The 22,010-nt window shown below is 34.1% G+C and overlaps 1 protein-coding gene across 5 annotated transcripts in view; it reads left to right on the top strand.

Annotated features, from left to right (window-relative positions):
• LOC150100889 (syntaxin-binding protein 5-like) overlaps positions 1 to 22,010 on the top strand; it is a 710,057-nt gene that overhangs the window by 544,227 nt on the left and 143,820 nt on the right. The window lies entirely within an intron of this gene.

Genomic DNA, 22,010 nt, shown 5'->3' with positions numbered 1-22,010 from the left:
GTGATCCACCGAATGTTCGTTACGCGTATTCCATTCCTATAAATGTTTGTGTGACACTGAAGATGTACTATTAGTTTTAGTATGAAATATCTGTACCTTATTAATCAAAAAGTTATTACTGTGGTCCTACGTGTTCTTTTAACCTCCCTACTGGCCAATGTGGATGAAATAGTAACACCAAATTGCACTTTTTATCCATGTTATTCAATGGGTTTTAGAGCTTCGTATCCAGATTTAGCTCGACGTCTATAGACGTTGTGGCCGGTTGGGGGATTAATAATCAGTAGGAAATGTTGTAGCCAGCATGGTATTAATTTAAATGCTGTTATTTTCAGCTGTATTGACATTAAAGTCCATGTTATCTCAAAAATATTCATGTAAGTGACAAGGGGGTTCCCCCCCTGTCAAAATATAAATGTACAGTATAATGTATAATGTACAAAAGGATAATGTACAGTATAAATGAAAGCAAAGATTTTTCTAAAAATTCAACTATTAATCTGTAACTGCAGAATCATAAGTAATTCACTAAACCTAGAACTACAGCATCATCCAACTAAGAAGGAAACAGTGCATTAATATTCCTGTCCTTCCTCCTTGATCTGATGCTGTAATATATTGGGAATGTCAACAAGCTTATTTTGTTCTTGTTTAAAAATGGATGTCTAGCTACTTTGAAAGCTGGTACATGAATTATTTCTAAGTGGAATTTATGGGAGTTAGGTTTTTAGGACAGCAGTCTACTTGACTCTGAAATAAGTTTGTTTCCCATATGCAGTTAGAGAATCCTACCTAATATAATATTGTACATATATTGTAATATTCTTGAGTTGTAAATTGTAATGAGAATAAAATACCTTAATTAATCATGGGATGTTAATGTGACTTTAAGGTCAGAAATCAGTAACTGCTCAAAAAAAGTGCGATTTATTTTTATTTAATGAAAAATGAAAACATGTTTGGTAAAGTGATTGCAGTTAGTTTTCTTTTTTCCATGACGCTTTGCACAGTAAGGATTTTGACAGTTCTTGACACTAATATATGGTCATCCTTCTCCTCCTCTCTCTCTCTTCAATTTGTCTGATCTTGAGCTACTGAAGTTGAGGTAACAGACATTACAGATGAACTACATAATGAAATGCAAAAGAACATTACATCAAAATGTAATGAAATGCAAAAGAACATCACTATACCTCATTACTAACTAGTCATATCTTTTATGGCAGGTTAACTCTGACAGCTACCAGCATCAGAATATGACAGACATCATAACATGTTACTAATTTAATGGAATCATTTACGTTAATTTAAAGATTTTTCTTTATTTGTAAAATAATTAGCTAAATTTCATAGCCATTGTCAATACAATTATAGGAAGGGAAAAAAAAAGAACAACGATTCAATTGAAAGTGCATAAGATTATGTGCACTATCAGCTGCAGTAGAATAGCTCCATCTGCATTAATAGATATCCAAAATAAATTAAAATAATTTAGTTAATGAAATATTTTAAAATATAAACAATAAATTAATTACAAATTAAAGAACACATGAATGTTGAGTATTAGTCAGTTCAACTTTCCAAAATTGTGAAAGATTTAGACACTTGTTTTTGTTTAGGTTTGTGTTGTGAATGTGTGCTTCACGGCTTTCTTTGTTACAGTCTTTCCAGAAGAAAATAACTTTTGTATAACACTTTAGTTTTGTTCCCCTGAATCCTGTGTTTTGTAGATAATGTGTGGCTTGCTAAACTGGATTTACTGGGTTCTTTAAGTGAAATGTATTTGACGAATTTTTGCAGAATAGCCAGTCTTGTCCACAACTCAAACCTGATCACTTAATACTTTCTCAATTTTGGGAAGTTATACTGACTAATATTCCATCATTCATGTTTCCTTAATTTGTATTTAATTTGTTTATATTTAAAAATAATTTATTAACTAAATTATCATATTGTGATTTCTTTTGGATATCTATTAATGCAGATGGAGCTGTTCTCCTGCAGTTGATAGTGCACATAATATTGACATGCTTTCATTTGAATTGTTCTCTTTTTTTGTGTGTTTTTCTATAATTGTATTGACCAATAGCTATGAAACTTTGCCAAAAATTTTACAAATAAAGACATTTAAATTAACATAGGTGATTGCATTAGAAATGTTATAATGAATTCTTCCTCTTACAGCTCGATTAGTAGAACAATAACAGACAACAATCCTCACTGAAAACAGCTAGCTTAGTCACAACTGAAGATGTTAGGACTAGCAACATACCTTTCAGTTTGACTGAGAACAATGAAAATGTTTAGTTATTATTGTATAAATTATGGCATGTGAGTTCTTTTAAAATTATTTTTAATTAACAAAATTTTAAATTATTTTAAAATTATTTTATCCCCATTACAATATATAATATAAATTTTCTCCACAAAAACAACAGGAAATAGCATTATATTGCACTGCTCAAGAGTTCCCTTAAGATATAAAATGTTAAGATCCATGACATATCCTTTCTTTTATAGTGAATTCACCTCAGAATATATGCATCTCTGGAGTATTATTAAATTATGATGGACATGTTTTTAGACATCCTCCATGGTAATAGTGTGGAGAAGCAGAATTGGAAGTTCTTTTTTTTTTTTTTTTCTGAATCAGTTATTAGACTCCATTTAGATTTTTCTGATGTTAGTTTTGTAAGATGAAATAGTCTTCAATTACCTCATTATGTGCAAAGTGCTAATGTGTATTTGAAAAATTATAATTGATCCCTTCACCCCACCCCACACACACACACAGACAAAAAATATCTTTGGTGTAATTTCAGAGGGTAGTTCTGATTCTCCTTACTTTGATTGATTTGAAACATAAATTGCAGTTTTAAAATTTTTGTTTTTCTTTTGCTGAAATGTGCACTGTCAAAGTCAAGAATTTGTGTATCCATTTTTCCTATGAAAGAATTGTCATAAAGGTGAGCCACCCCTCCTGAGAAACAGCTATTTGCTTATATTCCCAAGTATCACTGCACACATATTGTGCATTTTATACTTTTTGATAATTTTTGGCTTTGTGGCTAAGAGCAATTGCATTGCTCTAGCATTTGTTTGCTTTTTTTTAATCATGCTAGTTGTATTAATTACAATCTTTTTAAACTAGCTATGCATGCCACATGTGCATTTTTATGTTGTATTATTAACAGTTGCATATTAATTCTATATACAATAATAATTAGTAGTGCTTTTGCAGCTTTTTTTAATTATGAAGATCATTGAATGTGTTTGCTTTTTCTGTCATTCCCAGTGTGTATATTGCTTTCATTATTCTCATGCAAGAAATGATTTTTTTAAGACAGTTAATTATTAGTAATAACCTTATTTCATAAAATAATGGAAGTCAGTATGAAATATTGATATCATAGTGGAACTTAAATTTGCATATGAATAAATCATAAAAGTCAAATGATTTTGTTTTATATTCTAAAATGTGAATTTTTAAACTGACAAAATTGTTTAACTCAGAAAGTTATATTCATTTCCAAAATGTTAACTAGACATAATTAACATTCATAAATCTTGTTTCATTTTGTGCATTTTGATTTTGTGTGTGTGTGTGTGTATTTATTTATTGTAGATTTTTTTCAGCACTTTAAAACTAAACAAATATCTGATTGGCATTTATAAAATTAGCTATAATCAGTTATTTAAAAAAAAAATGTGATTATAAAAAAATACGAATATGCTTCCTGTTTTAATATGATTTTCTGTGTAATTGTATATTATCATTTTAAAATCAGTAAAATTTCATACAAATCAGTAAAAGTTCATACCAACATATAAATATAATGCAGAAGGATGTATGTTATATGCATTGTGGAATAAAACAGAGGGGACAGGGGAGAAGATTTTCTCTCCCAGGCCAAATTAGAAATTGTAATTCAGGAACCTTAAACTTACTGTTCTCATTAAAAATCATATGAGTTAAACAGGGAAATATGAAAAATCATATTTCCCTGTTTAACTCATATGATTTTATTTATATGTGCATAGATTGCAATATATGCATACATAATTGCAGCCGTTTTATTTTCCTCCATCAAGATAGACCAAAAGGTAATACCTGTTACTTTATAAAGATCCCAAATGCTATACATCTGGTGCCCTCAATTTTTCACTGAAAAAAAATTTTACCTTCTTTTCTATAAAAAAAAAAAATGTGTGTTGTTGGCTTTTAGCAATGTCCAACCCTAAATGTGGCAATGGATCATCATTGAGTTCAGTGTCATATAAGGGAGGGTAGAAAAAAATTAAATGAAATTCATTTAAAAACCATTCAGTTGTTTAATTGCATAACTTGATATTAGAAAGATGGACTGGGAAAATAAAAATAAGGAATATACTTCAGAAAATCAGCAAAGATCAGACAGATCATTGGACATCGTGATGAAAATCTGAGATAATGGGATAAATAGATTTGTAAAACTGCCACTGAAAAATGCCACTGAGACTCAAAATTTGCTCAGATCTTTTAGAGGCCTACAACAAACCACTTCCTCATATTCAAAAGTACATTTACTGGCAATGAGACTTGGGCTAATCACTATAAATTGAAGTGGAAATCACAACCGCACTTTCCAAAATGCCAGTTAAATGAGTTTGAAAAAAACATATGTATACATATTATTATCCTCTAATATTTGTAAGTAAAAGTTCTTGTATTTAGGTATCTTTGTATTCAGAATGAGGCATCGCTTTTCAGCTCATCTTTGATATATTCAAATTCTTTTTCTGTAGTGTGAATCCAACCCAAAAAAGATAGCTAACCTGTAGCAGATTAGTACTGTAGATTAAGAACCAAACCATGGTACTCATGAAATCACTTCAGCCATCTGCTAAGCAGGATGATGGTCTCATACTTGGTGAAAAAAAAAAAAATCACCTCCCAGTAAAAAATTGTACAAACATCCATGCCACATTATGATTTAAACACAACTGTTGATGGAGTATAGAAACATTATTCAATCAGCTAGCTAGGCTAGCATTACTCCTGACACTCTTAAGAATTTTTAAATCAAATCAGCTGTTATGAAATCAGTTTCTGTGTAATTTTTTACATAGACCATGTTATGGCAGAAAAGAACATAAGTCTAAAAGAGAGAAAGGTGAGCAATTGAGTTTTTGCATCAAGAGCTGTAGCAAAGTAGCACAGCCCTAATACAAAATCCTAACAGTTGTTGATAACAATGATACCAATGAAATAATAATGATAAATTGTACACACACACACCCTCAAGTTCCTGATGTATTACCCTTGTGGATATAGAGGATACTGTGATCATATGCTGTACATTAATACTAGCTATCTATCAACAGTTTTCCTCCAAATTATTCTATTATTTGTCAGGATTCCAATAATGTTTAATCTTACATTTTTACCATGTGTTTACTTAACCTCGATTCTCCTGCTATGTTTAAATAACTATCCCACCTTAAATTGACTTTGCTCACACATTCTTGAATGCTAACCTTGTCAGTTCTTTTCTGATATCTTCATTTTTAATATGATTTTCTGTTGATGCTATCTATTAGATCATCTTATTTTTCTTAGAACACATATGGTCTTGTAGTCTTTGATCAGTTGTTTACTTCTAACCCAACTCTCAGACTCTTAAGTTAAAATTGACTTGAACACTTTATTTTGACCCTTTCCTTACTATTCCTTGTGAACTTAAACAACTGACTTCCCATCCTTGCTTGTTCTGTTATCTATTTTTTCAAATTTAATTTGCCATTTTCACTAAATGTGACTAAATGGCTGAAACATTTTGCTTGTTCTATTCATTTGCCGTGGATAATCAATATTGTCCATGTTCATAGCTGTTTCCGGTTTCTTTTTATTGCTGATTTTCATGCCATTGTATTAACAACTGCATATAGTAAAGAGCTGAGTTGAATATCTGTAATTTTGACAGCAGGTTTAACGCCACTTTCCTTAATAATGTGATCAACAGATGATGAATAAGAGTGGAGATTGTATGCATCGGCTGACACCTGATTTAATATCAAACCATCTTCCTGTACATCCTGAAATTCAAACTGATTTATAAGTTAAATGCAGACTGTATATTTTATATAATGTCCTGATGATGAATAAGAGTGATTTTATTTAAAATAAATGATTGATTTTAATCCTAACAACTGCTTTGTGGCCTGAACCTAGTTTTTTCTTTCGCGGTTATCTCTTCACAATATTTCTTAGCTTCTTCACAAGTATGTATGCATAAACCTCAATAGGAAAATTCCTCTATATTTCTCATATTTTTTATTTTCCTTTATATTGGTACTGTGATAGCTGTATTTCAATTGCCTGGTATACAGCTGCCTGACTAAATTATTCATTGTAACCACTGTAAAACTTTTATACTTCCATATTACATCTGCACTATTTGCCTTTCTTTATTTCAGGTTTCTAATTGCATGCCTCTTTAACAATTTGTACCATTGTTTTGACACTGTTTATCTTATTTAAAAATCTTTCAAAGTGATAACTTCAGATTGTCTGTAGTTTTTATATCACTTTTTTCATCTCCAATTTCTTTCGCAGTACTCTTTCATCCTTAGCATCCGGAACAGTTTTACTGCCTTAATGATATCTGAATTCATATTCAAATGAATTTCTGTGACTTTTGAAACTTGAAATGAAACATGAAACTTGAAAAAGTTTCATGTTTGGTTCTAGAGCAGGGTTTCAGGATTTTTTGTAAAAATTAATAATAATACAAAGTCCACCTTAGTCCACCTAAGGTTTACAAGGCTTTTATGGGTGGGAGCCACATAAAAAGAGAGAGAAAGAAAAGACTATTTGCAAAGCCATGTGAACAGGAGGGGATATTGAGACATAACTTGGTTTGGGATTGGTTTTCACTTATTTTTCATAGAATTGGGGAAGGGGGGGGTTTACTATTCCTAGAAGCTACAAAGAGATGAGAAGGTGGTTCTTTACATGGAAAGCATTGCCCTCTTTAAGTGTACAGTGAATGAGTTTATGGGCACAGTTCAGTGATCTTTTTCTGTGACAATAGAGATATCCTGCAGCTTTTGATTCCATTGAAGTCTAATGTTAATAATATCGTCATATTCATTTTCGTCCTGCTCAAAACTAAATGGTGATCACATCCTATTTCAAATGCTTTGTATATTCTTGTATCCAGCCATTGTGAAGATATCACACTTAGCAGTAACATAGTCAATAAGACTAAGATTTAGTTATGTCTTCTCTTCATGCAAATTTATGTACACACATTTATGATGGAATGTTTTGTCAGTGATGACTGATCATTATCCTGAACAGAAATCCAGCCGGGTATCATTAGGTTTGCTCTTTTCTTCAAATTTTCCCAGAACATTTCTATATGGCTTATATTTATAACTTATATATTGTTGAGGCTTAAGTGCTGTGAAGAATTCATGTTGGAGGTTTAATGGAATATTATCAGCACTGAGAAAGGATTAAAACTAATTTTAATACTTCCAGTATTTTGTCTCAGTCACAGAGACATCTTCAGGGATTACAAATAACTTTTTGTAACAACACACACAAATACAATACAATGACAGACAGACAGATCAGCAACCATCCAGTTAGAAGGACACAAGCCATACATCTGCAATCACGATTATGGTCAATCTGGCCTTGCATACCATGTTTTGGATACAACCCACAGGATCCCCTGGAAAAAAACCACCATGCTCCACCATAGTGGCGAGAGAAGGAAGAGGGGAGATATGATGGAGACCTACAAGTTGGTAAGGGGTTGTTATAGGATCAATGGTGGAGAAGTTCTACAGAGAATAGTGGGAGATCAGGGGAGAACCAGAGGTCATCCCTGGAAACTGTATAAAGAGGGTGTGAGTAGGAGAGTGAGAGGCAGGTTTTTTTCGTGCAGAGTTGTGAATGATTGGAATGCCTTGCCTGAGAGTGTGGTGTCTGCAGGAGTTTGAATGTGTTTAAGACCCGGTATGATGAGATGTGTGTGAGATAAAAGGACCTCCTAGATGAGTCTTTGACTCCATGAGGTCTTGTTTAATAATAATAATAATAATAGTAAATTCCAAAAAGAAAGACTATTTTTTTAATCTGCATCTGCACTCAGGAATCAACCTAATTTAAACAAATATGGTTGCATAAAACTTCCCAAAATTTGGGAAACATTAATTATCAGAGATCTCTCTTTACATCCTAAGCCATCTGCAAATGCCCATAGAGGGAACACCACCTAGATAGGACTTTAGTTTCACTCACTTGTTTTACTATCATTATATTGTATTTGTGTGTTGTTACAAAAAGTTATTTGTAATCCCTGAAGATGTCTCTGTGACTGAGACGAGATACTGGAAGCATTAAAATTAGTTTTAATCCTTTCTCAGTGCTGATCATATTCCATTAAACCTCCAACATGAATCTATAACCTACTGTGATGTTTAGATCCCTAAGCAGGACTAGCAGTTTATGTTGTGAGCTGCCTTCATTCCTCCACTTCTTCCTTTATCAGAACCTTCTGTGGGACCATATACACAAATATGTCTCATCATCTAATTCTTCATTTTGAAATTTGCCCACCACTATACTTGTAATGTCTGCCATTCAAGAACTTTATCTTCATTTTTAGTTTTGAATATCATAGCTACTTTTTCTGATGCTGATCACTTTTGCCCAAATATAACATCTTATAGTTATTATTTATCTCACCTGTTAGTTTATTATTATTGCACCCTCCATGGAGTTGGCAGACTCATCATGGGAGGTTCATTCAACTGACAACATATTTATCATATGGAATCTTAAAATCCTTAACACTTCTTAACAACACATTCTGATAATGCATCCCATTCGTTGACCAATTCTCCATGTAAAATATCTACTCCTCACATCCCTCTTCACCGTACTCTTACATAACTTCCAGATTAATTTATCAGATTAATCCAGATGGATTAATTGGATAACTTCCTTTAAAATCCTCTCTAACTTAAATGTCTCTATCATGTCACCTCTTTTTTCCTCCTGTCCACCAAACTCTGCAATCCACATTCTTCAACCTCTCTCTCTCTCTCTCCATAGCCAGCATTCCAAAGTCTTGATATTGTCTTCGTCACTCATCTCTGGACCCTCTCCAATGTTTCCGCATCACACTGAAACCCAGGTGACCAAATTCGAGTGCAATAGTTCAAGTATGGTCTGATCAGTGCTTTATACAGTGGCACAAGTACTTCCTTTATCATAGCAACACTTGCAATATATGCCCTCTAAACTTCAGTATACTGTCAACATCATTCCCAAATCTCTAATTGCATCCACTTCCTGCAGTATGGCACCATCGATGTAGTACACAACCTTATATTTCTGCATTCCAAAATGCAACACCTTGCACTTATTGATATTAAAACTACAGTCCCACTTCTTTGTCCAAGTAAACAGTCTATTCAAATCTTCCTGAAGGGAATTAACATCAGCAGTGCTACTTATAATTCTTCCCAACTTTGCACATCATCAGCAAACAACTGAAGATATGCAGGGGTCCAGGAACAGAATCCTAGGGCACACCACTGGTTACCCTCCTTTTTTTGAGACACTGCTTCATCATACACAACCTGCTGATATCATTCAGAGAGCCAATATATGCTTTATTCCTGTCCTCTGCAGCTTGTACATCAAGTTATCATGTGGTAATCTATCAAGCCCTTTTACAAAGTCCAAGAATGTCACTGTATATGCTTCTCCCTTATCTAACACTTGTTACCTTATCATAAAATGCAAGTAAAATGCTAAAACAGGACTTACCCTTTTCAAATCCATGCTGACCATCATAAAGAATGCTGTGTCCATCAACCCAGTCCTGTATTCTCTTCCTTACCAGTCTCTCCAACACCCTGACCACAACTGCAGTTATACAGACTGGTCTATAGTTGGAGACCTCTGGCCTAGAATCATGCTTGTGGAATGGTACTATTTTACCTTCTTTCTACTCCTTAGGAACCCTACCCACTGTAAGACTTTTATTAAATAACCAGGTCAGGTGCCAACTGTGGTGCACATTCCTTAAAAATACATGGTGATATGTTCATCCATTCCCACAGCCTTATTTACATCTGATACAACTGTGATTCTTTCACTTTCAATTCTCCTAATACTTGCCTCTCTTCTATATATTGCATGGCATCATTTACTCCAGTATGATATATGCTGATAAAGTGCTCGTTCAATAATTCCACTATATCTTTTGCCTCTGTTATTCTGCTGCCATGACTATCCACGAGTGTTTACTGCTATAATTATTCTTTTTCTTGCTTGCCATATAGCAGAAAAATTCCATTGAGTTAACTTTGACCTGACCAGCCAATCTCCTCTCATACTACACCTTTTCTTTCTTTACCATGCTCGTCACCTTCCTGGCCTGCACTTTATACTCTTCATAGATCTGATCACCACCAACTGTCTTGTAACTCCTCCATAACATTTCTTTTCCAGCACAGCTTTTGTGATTTCATTCCTACTCTATTATTCACTTAACCCTTGGTTAAGTGAGTATGCAATGGCTGTTGTCAGATACTGCCTTGTGAGTTTCCATGCATTGTCAACATCTTTTCCACTCAGCTCATCTACCCAACTTACTGATGTTAACTGATTACAGAGCTTCCTATAATCACCTGCTTTATACTTCCACATATATCCATTTTTGGCAGTAACCTTTTCTTGTTTCATCACTTCCCAAACAAGTACCTCATGATCACTGTCACCAACTGGTGGTAGTGTCAACACCTCATTAACAACTGCATCTTTTGAAGTTATCACCAAATCCAAAACATTAAAGCTTCTAGTTGCTTCAATCACATGCTGCTTAAGTTACTTATATCTCAGAAATTCCACAACTTGCTCTCCTTGTTCCCATACACTATCTTCTCCATTTATTCTATATTCCTGTAATTAAAGTCTCCCATCAGGATCACCTTCTTTTTACGTCCAACTAATTTGCCTAAACATTTGGCAATCAGTATTCTCTGCCTTTGCTGGCCTATAATAGCATCCTATCAGATATACTAACCTGTTTATTTCAACTTCACACCACACAGATTCAAAATCTGTGCATGCACTATCAACTTCCACACTTTGTGGACACAATTCCACTGCAATCATTAACAGCACTTCCCCTCCTCTTTTCATATTTCTATCCTTCTGGAAAATTATATATCCTATTTCTATTCCTGACCTCACATCCTCCTCAGACAACCAAGTTTCACTTATTCCAGTTATCTTTGGGCATGACTCAATCATTGCAACAAACTGAGTTCTTTTGTTTTGAATACTCCTTACATTTGTGTACAAACATAACAATCCCTGTATGTTTAAGGCCATTCTACCAGCACTAACAGCCTCTATTCTATCTGCTATAGCACACCACTCTCTTTGGTCTGCCAACTCCCGTTTCCCTGTTCCTGACTCTGATTTCCATTCCTACCTGTCATATCCTTACCTTTATGCATTCCCTCATCTTGTACTACTGCAACCACATCTTCAACCTCATATTCATCTTCCTGCTGCCATACAATCCGTTTAGTTGTGCTATCCTGATTCACAAGTAGACTGATCATTTATTACATTAACTTCTTGACTCTGTGCCTTCTCAGAAAACAATAACGTTTCTAAATGTCCAACACCAAACCCATTCAAATGTAATCCATCTGCTTTAAACCATTCCAACTTCCCTTCAAATTCACTCCATTTAAAATTGAACCCCTTTGCCTCACACAACTCAGCCATCTTACTATTCATTATCTCTGCTCTCCTTCTCAATTCACTGTTGTCATACCTGGACAACATGCCTACAACTTTCTCAACAACACTATTCTTCTTTACCTGCTGCAACAACTTCCTCAATTCTCTATCAACATTCTTTTTCACCCCCAACCAAGTCATTTGTGCCCACAACTACCACTAATTTTGATGCCTGATCTTTCCTTTTCTGCAATGCATCACTTATTTGCTTCATTGTTCCACCAGGAAAGCATATTTTGTGCACTTGATTAGCCATCACACCTCTGATGATTGAGTCCCATACAATGATATATGACTATCCTTTGACTCTTTCTTCATAATACATAATACATAATTCATAACTTCTTCCTTCTCATTATCATCATCCAATCTCTTCTTTAGATGTTTAATATCCTCTTCCAGGTGTTTCATTTCACATTTCATTTTCACTAACTCCTGCCTAAGCTCTTCTACTACAACCCCTATGCTTGCTCCCATTTCTAATCAGTCTAATCTATCAAGACACTTTTCACTGACGTTAATGTTTTCCTTCTCGTTCACACAAACAGTCCACAAAACTTTCACATTTTTTGGCATACATATAGCAATTTTTGCAATGCATCCACTGCAAAAAATTCAAAGTAGAGCCAGACTTTCATACAGAAGCTTTCCATGCCACTGATGTACATTTCTATATGAACACCATATGGGAAAGCAATGTTCCATCAGAGGAATGTTTTGGTGCATTACTGTTGAACTTGTATTTTGGAAGAGATTTAAATGGGCATATGCAGTTGTTTGCAAGTAATGCAAACAACTATGAGAAATACAAATGATGGTTCCAAGATTTTACAGGAGAAGGGGGATTTGAACAGCTTGTGTGATTGTATAACTTAGTGGAGTTGCAGTTCACTGTTGAAAAGTGTAAGGTTTTGATATTTGGTAAGCTGTGATGGAATGCAGAGTATACGGTCATGGGGATATCCTGCAGAAATTGCAGGAAATAAGGGAACTCGGATGATGGTGGATAAACACCTGCAATTACTAAAATTTTGAAGATAACAGATTGTAGCAATGATGTGTTACATTGACATATAGAAGTAAGAGGTCATTATTACATTGTATAAGGCCACATATGGATACTGTGCACCGATTTGATCACATGGTTTTCAATGGGATGAGGATATATTGGAAAAAAATCAACAAAAGGCGAATTAAGGTTGTTTTTTGGTCTCTGGAAGATGGAGAAAACACAATTTGTAGAGCTTTAGGAAGGGGGAGGGAAGGGGTGGGGGTGACTGATTGTTACCAGACTAATGATGTGGAAACATTTTTCATAGAATGGGTAGAATAAGGCCATTTCTGGAAGTTCTATAAGGATGGCATGAGGAGCAGGTTATTGGTGTGGAAAGTGGTTGGTTGATGAATGGAATGCATTGCCTGAGAGAGAGTGCAGAAACACTGAATGAGTTTAAGCACAGTTTGATGGGGCCTTCCATGATGAGTGTTTTGATTACATGGACGTTTAATGATAATACTAATAATACATTAATCCCTCAATTAATATGGTTCATGTGTCCAAAGTAAAAACTTCATTATACAAAATTACACTTAATCAGATATAATATATTTAATATGAAAAATTATAATTGGTCCATGAACTTTCAGAATATTTACTAACTTTTTTTGAACCACTTTTTTCTTTTTGACTGTTTTGTAACTAGTATAACTCTGAAGGGGAAATAAAGTGATTGCAGTAATTAAAAGTTTATTACTTAAAATGGAAAACTATTTGAGAAATAATTTCACAGAGTATTTTGAACCGCCGTTTCTTTCTTTCTTGTGTGTGTGTGTGTGTGTGTGTTTGGCAGAACTTATATACTTCACTTGTTGCTTACACATTTCTAAAGTGTAAGGATTACTTCTTTTCTTTTTTTTATTCTTTATTTTATTTTCTGTAAGGATTACTTCTGGAGGGGAAGCAGATGATTTCTGGAGTACTGCAGGTCTCAATGCATGGTCCTGTGCGCTTTAATCTGTACATCAATGATATAGGAAATGATTTAAGGGGGGATATTTAATTCTTTGCTGATGATGTAAAGCTGTAATGAACAAAAAATGAAGTCTGGGAGGAAAAGCAGGTGATTACTGGAGTACTGCAGGTCTCAATGCATGGTCCTGTGCTCTTTAATTTGTACATCAATGATATAGAAAATGATTTAAGGGGGAATATTTAATTCTTTGCTGATGATGTAAAGCTGTAATGAACAATACTCAATGAAGATGATGTACAGATCCTGCAGGATGACTGCTTAAATAGACTGGTAGCATGAACAAAAGTAAATGACTGCAAGTTTAATATGGCCAAGTAAGGCACATGCATTTTAGGAGAAAGAGATGACTAATGGAACCAAACTGCAGGAATTGATGAGGCTAGAGATTTGGGATGACTGTGGACAAGGGAATGGAAGTTTAGAGGACATATTGTAAAGGTGAACAAAATAGCACAGCTTACTTGATTTTTGAAGAACACACTCATAATGATGAGTCCTTTATATGGACTAAATGCAGATCTGTCACCTTGATTTTGTGAAGATGATCCAGAGGTGAGTGACCAAGATTATGGCTGGTAAATAGAATGCTCCTTATGAGAATAGATTGAGCATTGTTCATTGCAAAAACTAGCTAATAAATAAATAAGAGGGGACACGATAGAAGGAAGCATTGATAGGATTTTAAATGAACATTTTAGAATTGACACTGAAGATATTTTTTCATTACATGATATGAGAGAACAAGGGGTGTTCCCTGGAATTTGTATAATTGTGTGGTTAGCAAAGGTGTTAGGACTATATTTTTTGCTTAGATGATAGTGAATATATTATCTGAGGTAGTTCTGATTTGATTCATCGGTGAATGTGTTCAAGGAGAGCAGTGTTCTCCCTAGAAATTTTTACCAGCCGGGTGGAATGAAGCATTAGCAAGGCATACAAAAATTTTGAATGAGTTAAAAAAGACTCTTTTTCATAACAAATTAAAATAGTAATTTTATTAGAAATTACTTCAAACAAGGAAACAAGACTAGGATTTTTCTTATTTTCTCATTAAGTAATGAAAAATCTTGTAATACTCACAGCTTAAAATTCTATACGTTAATTCTTCTCTTCTTCTTCTTAGAAGCCCAGTTGTCAGCATCTTTTTTGTAATTAAAATCTGTTGGATCTGGTCCCCTCCAGTGAAATCAGCATCAGATTTAGAATGTTCTGACTGATGCAATTCCTCATACAGGTTTTTATCCTTTTTAATGCAGAGCTTTAAATGCTTTTTAATTTTATCCCTTTCACATTCAGCTGTGCTCACAGGTATGGCCAGTCCAACAGCAGCTAGTTTTGCTAAATTTGGAAAAGACTCTTTGAGCTCAGATGTTGTTGCTAATTTCAGCAGTATTTGTCTTGGATCTAGATTTTTGTATGACTGTCCATTAATCATTTTCTATTGCTGCCCATTCTAGTTTAGTACTTTCATAGTTTAAAACTGCAGGACTTCCGTTTCTAGAATAATAATAAAAAAATAATCTCAGAAGCCTCACGTTGATCATGACTTTCTGCATTGAAAAGTCTTGAAAAGCAGAAAATGATTGGCATTTCTGGAAATCTTTCTTCTAGGTGTTTAATAACTGTGCCTGTGTTTATCATATATTGTAGTCTTAAACGTAATAACATTAGAATCTGAATAATCAATGTGAAGGTCTGACCATTCACCTGAAAGATGCTGATGAAGATTTTGAAAATGACTGCCAGGAGTGTCCTTCAATTCCATGATGGAGAGTTTTCTGGCTCTATTTCAGTTAAGTCAACATCTTGCCTTTGTCATGATCTAGATAAGTTAGATAAATGCGATAACACATCTGAAAGCATCGTTAGTGAAGGTACGAAATTGTATGTTCTGTGATATTTACTTAAACCTTCAGCTGTGATATCATTTCGTTCAGTGGTCTCTCTTTCCAACAGCTGTAACACTCGCCATACATTCTCTTAGAGACTGTATTGCAGAATCATGAAACAGCCATCTAGTGTCACTAGCCATTTTAAGTTTATTATTATTATTATTATTATTATTATTATTATTCCTGATACCTCCAAGGAGTCCGAAGACTCATCGCGAGAGGCCACCTGAGGATGATTAAACTAGGCCACCTAGTTTAATCTGAGGACTGTTCAGTATATTTTGGATTTGGGTTAAACCAGCCATCCTGACAGGAATTTTAGAAGAAGAAAAACAATTGCCTTAAGATATCATTAAACATGACTAAATAAGGCACTTCAGCAGCTGCTTGGGCACTAGTAAAAGCCAGTCAGTGGTTTACACAATGACAGTTGACCATGAGTCCATCTGTTTTATCTTTGAGCAGTCTTGCAACTCCCTTTTGCTTTCCAATCAGGACAGCTGCTCCATCAGATCCTAGCCCCACCAGATTACAAGTTTTTAAGCCTAGACTGCATAGGGTTTCAATTACTTTGTTAGTTATAGTCTCAGCTTTGCCATCAATGATATTGCAAGTTGATACAAAACTAACCCTGACCTCTTTTCTAAGTTGACAAACATATTTAATGCACACAATCAGCGGTTTTAAAACTGAGATGTCTGTAGTTTCATCACATAAAACATTGAAATAATCTGCTGAATGTATATTTTTCAGTATTTCAGATCTAATTTCTGATGCTAAAATATCAATCAACTCTTGCATTATTCTTTCTGAGGTATAATGTGCATTTTTACCAACGTTAAGATGGTCTAAGTAGGAACAGCCCATAGCCTTGCAATGCTCAAGCAATTTTTCAAATAATGTAGTATGTGGTAACTCATTTTTCGCTAACCAATACATAGATCTTAAAGCTCTCAGAAAAGCATCTCTCTCTCTCTGCAAGTTATTCAAAATTGGAATTGATTTTTCAATTTGTCCTATTTGTTTCTTCTAGTATATGTTTCTCAATTATATCTGAACAAGAATCAGTGTGTAACTTGCTTTGTTCATGGTCAACTAAGCTTTCTTTTCGAAGTCTTGTGCATGGCATAGTTACTCAAGTCACTTCCTTGTTTGTGGATTGTCTCTTTCTGTATTTCATGCATGTGGAACACATCATTCCATTATCTTTCACCACTAAAAATGGAATTTTTTAAACCACTCACTGTTAATACCCAATACGCTGTGTTTAGATGCACGTTTTACATTTGAAAGAGACTCTGCGGAAATTGGTGATTCTGTTTGGTTTGGTGTCTTCGCTACTATGCTTATCGGTTTCATCTTTCTTGGTTTTCTGACTTGACTTTTTACTTTAATAAATACAAAATATCATTGTTATTAAATTAATCAGAACAAATCACTGAATTGTGCACTGACAGTAATACTCGAGACACACAACGCGCGTTATGTATTAATTACTAAGAATAAGTATTAATTACTAGGAATGGGAATTGGTATCACTCGAAACTGATGTCATAGCCCTTGAGAGTTTCGAGAATTCCCCGAGTTCACAACTATATTTGATGCGCGGGCCTATTTTCTTTTTACAAAATAAAATATTAAATACTTGACTCACGATCTTCGGACAAAAAAACATTATTAAGAAAAATAAATGTAGATTTTTAACATCGATTTTTGCCTTCGATTTGAATTCACTCAATTTTCACAATTTATTTCTTTCAAACATCAAAATTATGTCTTTTTTAAAAGATCTTCTTTGCAACCGATACTGTTGTATTTGAGATCCCGATTTTTGTCTTCTTCCGCGAACAGATTGGTGTGCATCAAAGTGAATATCCGAAGCTCTCGAGATTGGCTTTCAATGCAAGAAATTGAGCTGGTCTTGCAAGTATCGAGTTTCTCCGGTTCGATTTCTCATCACTATTAATTAAAAAATGTCTTAAATTATTTTTCCCTTCTTGCTCATTATTTAGCCATGTCAATTCACATCATTAATTATCCGGGTAGTCAGTAAAACCAGCCGGGTGGTTTGCCCATTCAAAAGGTCCTGAGGATAACATAGGAGAGGTATAATAGATATCGCATGAACAATGGTTGGAGCAAGTCTCTCACAATGAGTCTTGGACTCCATTTAGATGCCCGAGAATAATGTAATTATTATTATTATTATGAAGTTTGAAAATTATTGTAAGAATTTTTGTTTTATTTTAAGAAATATTATAACAAAAAAATAAAATAAATTTTTTCTGAAATTCCACATAATCTGCATAAAAAAGTATTTTGTAGTAATTAAAATTGAACATAATGACTGTTCCTTTCTGTTTAACAACTATAATGTTGTTGTTGTTAATTTTACAGCTCATGTTATTCTAGTATCAGTAAAAACAAGTTTTCTTGGAAGATTTTTTTTTCCCTAAATAATTGAAATTGTCATCCACTGAAAACACTAAGAAATATGTTTTGCTATACATTTTAAAGTATGTTCTCCTGATATCAGAAAAAAAATAAATAAAATTTCCTCCACTTCACATTAAAAAAAATATGACAATACCTTAGTTGACTTTTTTTTTCATCTCACACATGAGAGGGGTTGCAAAACTATACCACATCAGTGTTGTGTGTGTGTGGACAAGTGATGAAAGAGAAAGAAGGAGGGTTTTTTTTGAACTACTGAAAGTTGTAGCCCTTATGAAAAACTTGTTTTGGAAGACTGTTTAAACACAGAGTGGACAGAATGAAAGAGATCAATGAGAAGTTGATTTTGTATTGTTGGAACTGGACAGTAAGTGGAAATGTTTACCATCACTTGTTCTATATTAGACTTGAAGAAAAGTGGAGAAATGGTAACAACCAGTTTGGCAAAACAGCATTCATGAATATGACTAGAATAGACATAAGGTAGAAACAGTAGGGTTGAGAATGGGATGACCAGTTAACTGGAGAACCTCCTTTCCCCTTCTGGATAACATTAAGCATTTTTAAAGAGGTTTTTGGTGCACCACACCATGTGAGAACAATATTCTAAGTGGAAGATTTGGGATTTACACAGTGGTAGAAGTTGCATAGGGGAAAAGTAATATCTTAAGCAGAAAAAAAAAAAAAAAAAGCACAACTAATATCTTCTGGCTACAGCTAGTAGCCAGAAAATGTTAGAGGTTTTAATCCAAGAAGAGACACCTGATCTTGACAGGAGATCTTGATATTATCATATGTTGGGAGGTGAAGTGTGATCTTCCTTGTATGAAATAAAACAGAATTGATTTTAGTGGTACTGAAGCTGACAAGATTATCCTCATCCTGCCAAGATCGGTTTTTAAGGTGCTGGTTATTAATGTTCTTGTTACTTGTGGCAAGGAGTACTGCAAGGTTTATCAGAATGAGTACAGTCATTGGTGAGACTATGGTTTAAAATTTGAGGTTAGTACTAGAAGGTTATTTATGAAAGCAGAAAGAGCATAGGCAAAAGAATAAAACTCTGGAGTATTCTGGCATGGTGGAGAAATCTGAAAAAAAGAAAGCCATGCACCATGTCACATAGTGAACAGAGAGGAAATTAGTAAGTATAATAAATTTAGTTTAATTCTTTATCCAAGTGTAAGCAAACAAAGTTTGCACCTGAAGTATCTTCAGGACTGAGGCAACTCGTGGTAAAGGTGGACCAAGCTCTCATCACTCCTTGTCTTAGTATCTCCCATAATGCAAAGCGCATCTCCTTGTGGACATGTACAATGCTATGCATTAAGATAAGGGCCACTACCCAGACCGGTTTCGACATTTATTGAGATCTCATCAGTGGGAGCCAGACCCAGAGGTGGTGATACTAAGTCCTTATAAGGACTGGCTTAAAGGGGTGAAGCAAGAATGCTTTTCATCTTCCCCGATATCTGTAGAGGACAGTGTAGGGATAAGGTGTTATTGAGCTATTAAAGCTCTGATCATGGCAGGAGGGTAACAGCAATAGCCAAGCCTCAGAACTTCATTGGCTACAGCATTGCCATCCATTACCCTCCAAGGATATTAATCAAGGCCCAGCCGATGCTTCTCATTCCACCGGTGATACTAAGATGGAAGCAATGGAGAAGTCTTATTTAACTATACGAGTTGCCAAAAGGTGTCTCACCTTATTATTAAATTACTCTGGATTTAGAGAAAGATGTTGAAAGTTTTTTCCACTTGGTTAGACTATAATAAATTTAGTTTAATCCTTTATCCAAGTGTAAGCAAACAAAGTTTGTGTCTGAAATATTTTCAGGACTGAGGCAACTCGTGGCAAAGGTGGACTGAGTTCTGATCACTTTCCTTAGTACTAAGGATCAGAAGCAAACTTTGTTTGCTTACACTTGGATAAAGGATTAAACTAAATATATAATTTATAGTCTAACCAAGTGAAAAAAAACTTCCAACATATTTCTCTATCCCGAGTAATCTAATCATAAGGTGTGACACCTTTTGGCAACTGTCATATGGAAATATGACTTCAGCTTTGCTTCAACCTTGGTATCACCTCTGGGTCTGGCTCCCACTGAAGAGACCTCAATAAAGGGCAAAACCGGTCTGGGTAGTGACTCTTCCCATAATGCATAGCATTTTACATATCTGCAAGGAGATGTGCTTTGCATTATGGGATACTAAGGAAAGTGATCAGAACTCAGCCCACCTTTTCCATGAGTTGTCCCAGTCTTGAAGATACTTCAGGCACAAACTTTGTTTTCTTGCTTGGATAAAGGATTAAACTAAATATATAATTTACAGTCTAACCAAGTGAAAAAAACTTCCAATTTGATAAATCTTCTTGAGCCTTTCTGACTCCCTTGGTAATGGCATTGCCCTTTGGAAATCTTGGTTTGAATGCTGTTTAGGTCATATAAAATCTTTATAAGGTCTTTTCAACTAACAATAAGTTAGCCACTCTCATATTAAAATTATGGTTTTTCTCACTATAGACTTTTTATCCCAGAGCAAATGCAAAATACTCTAGCCTTAGTTGCTTCTGTCCAGTTCCAGCAATTGACAAACATTAATTTTTAACAAACATTAAAAAACAATTGACAAACTAGCAGGCCATGCTGATAGAATTAACTATCCTGCCACATTGGTTGGCATTTACAGACCATTGTAAATGCCAACAGTGTAACACATCAAGGGGAAGTGAGGTGAAGATAAATTTTCTTGCCTGTTTGTTATAATTGTTTTTATTTATAGAAAGGATATGATTTATTTTCTTGATGATAAATGATTTGCTCAGCTGTTCATTCAAGTATATTCATAGTTTTGTGGCATAATCAAATTAGTGGACTTTGAAATTATGCTTAATTGCAGTTAATAGAATTAATTGAGACTTACCATTATTTAATATATTAAAAAAATTATCCATTTTCTTCCTACATTAATTACATTATTTTAGGTTTGACCTATATTAAATCTGGCCTTAATATTTTGAATCATATTAAAGATTAAATCATCTATATTTTATATGCCTCTCTAGATCATTCCTTATTGATAGTTCATTTTGTTTGGAAGGACATTGATTTCCATCCCATCTATGATGTGAAGAAGCTCTTATAAAGAAGCCCTTTATAAGAGCTTCTTTTCATTTGAAGATGAGTTAGCCATTCTCAGCACAAAGGCAATGGGATTTTTCCATCCTGGTTACAGGCAAACCAGTCAGATCACAATTAATGAATCTCTTGATTTACAATTAACAAACAGAATACACTAGCCTTATAATCTTAGTTGCTTCTGCCACAATTACAGCAACCTGACATTTACAAACATTCCACCATAGGCATGGCTGTTTGTGAACATCTTTAGTTGGTAGACAAATTTCATGACCTAGTGTGAGAGCCTGAAGGTGCTTTAAAAAAGTTTCATGTTTGATCTCTATAGCAGGGTTTCCAGGTTATCTAATCATTAGTCCACTTACAGTGCTAGAGTACTATGGGTTTACAACTGTTTGTCGGTAGGATTCACACACACAAAAAAGAAAAAGTTAGTTTCTTATGTTTATTATTTGGTGCATTATTTTAATTTTGAATTCATTATTTTTTCTAATTTTTCTCTTTTTTTTTTTAATCTAGTTATATTAGTAATCTTAAGCTTATGAAGTATATCTTCAGTGTTTTTTTCGTTTATTATTATAAAAATAGTGTTTGTATATTTTACTTGTTAATAATGTAATTTGGTTTAAAAAAAAAAAAAAAGCATCGCCAAGCAGAGCAGGCATTC

Source organism: Typopeltis vanoorti, chromosome 12 (assembly GCF_054136105.1).
Source record: "Typopeltis vanoorti isolate ZY-2024b chromosome 12, IOZ_Tvanoo_1.0, whole genome shotgun sequence".
Classification (NCBI taxonomy): domain Eukaryota; kingdom Metazoa; phylum Arthropoda; class Arachnida; order Uropygi; family Thelyphonidae; genus Typopeltis; species Typopeltis vanoorti.
This window is presented reverse-complemented; position numbering and strand designations above follow the sequence as displayed.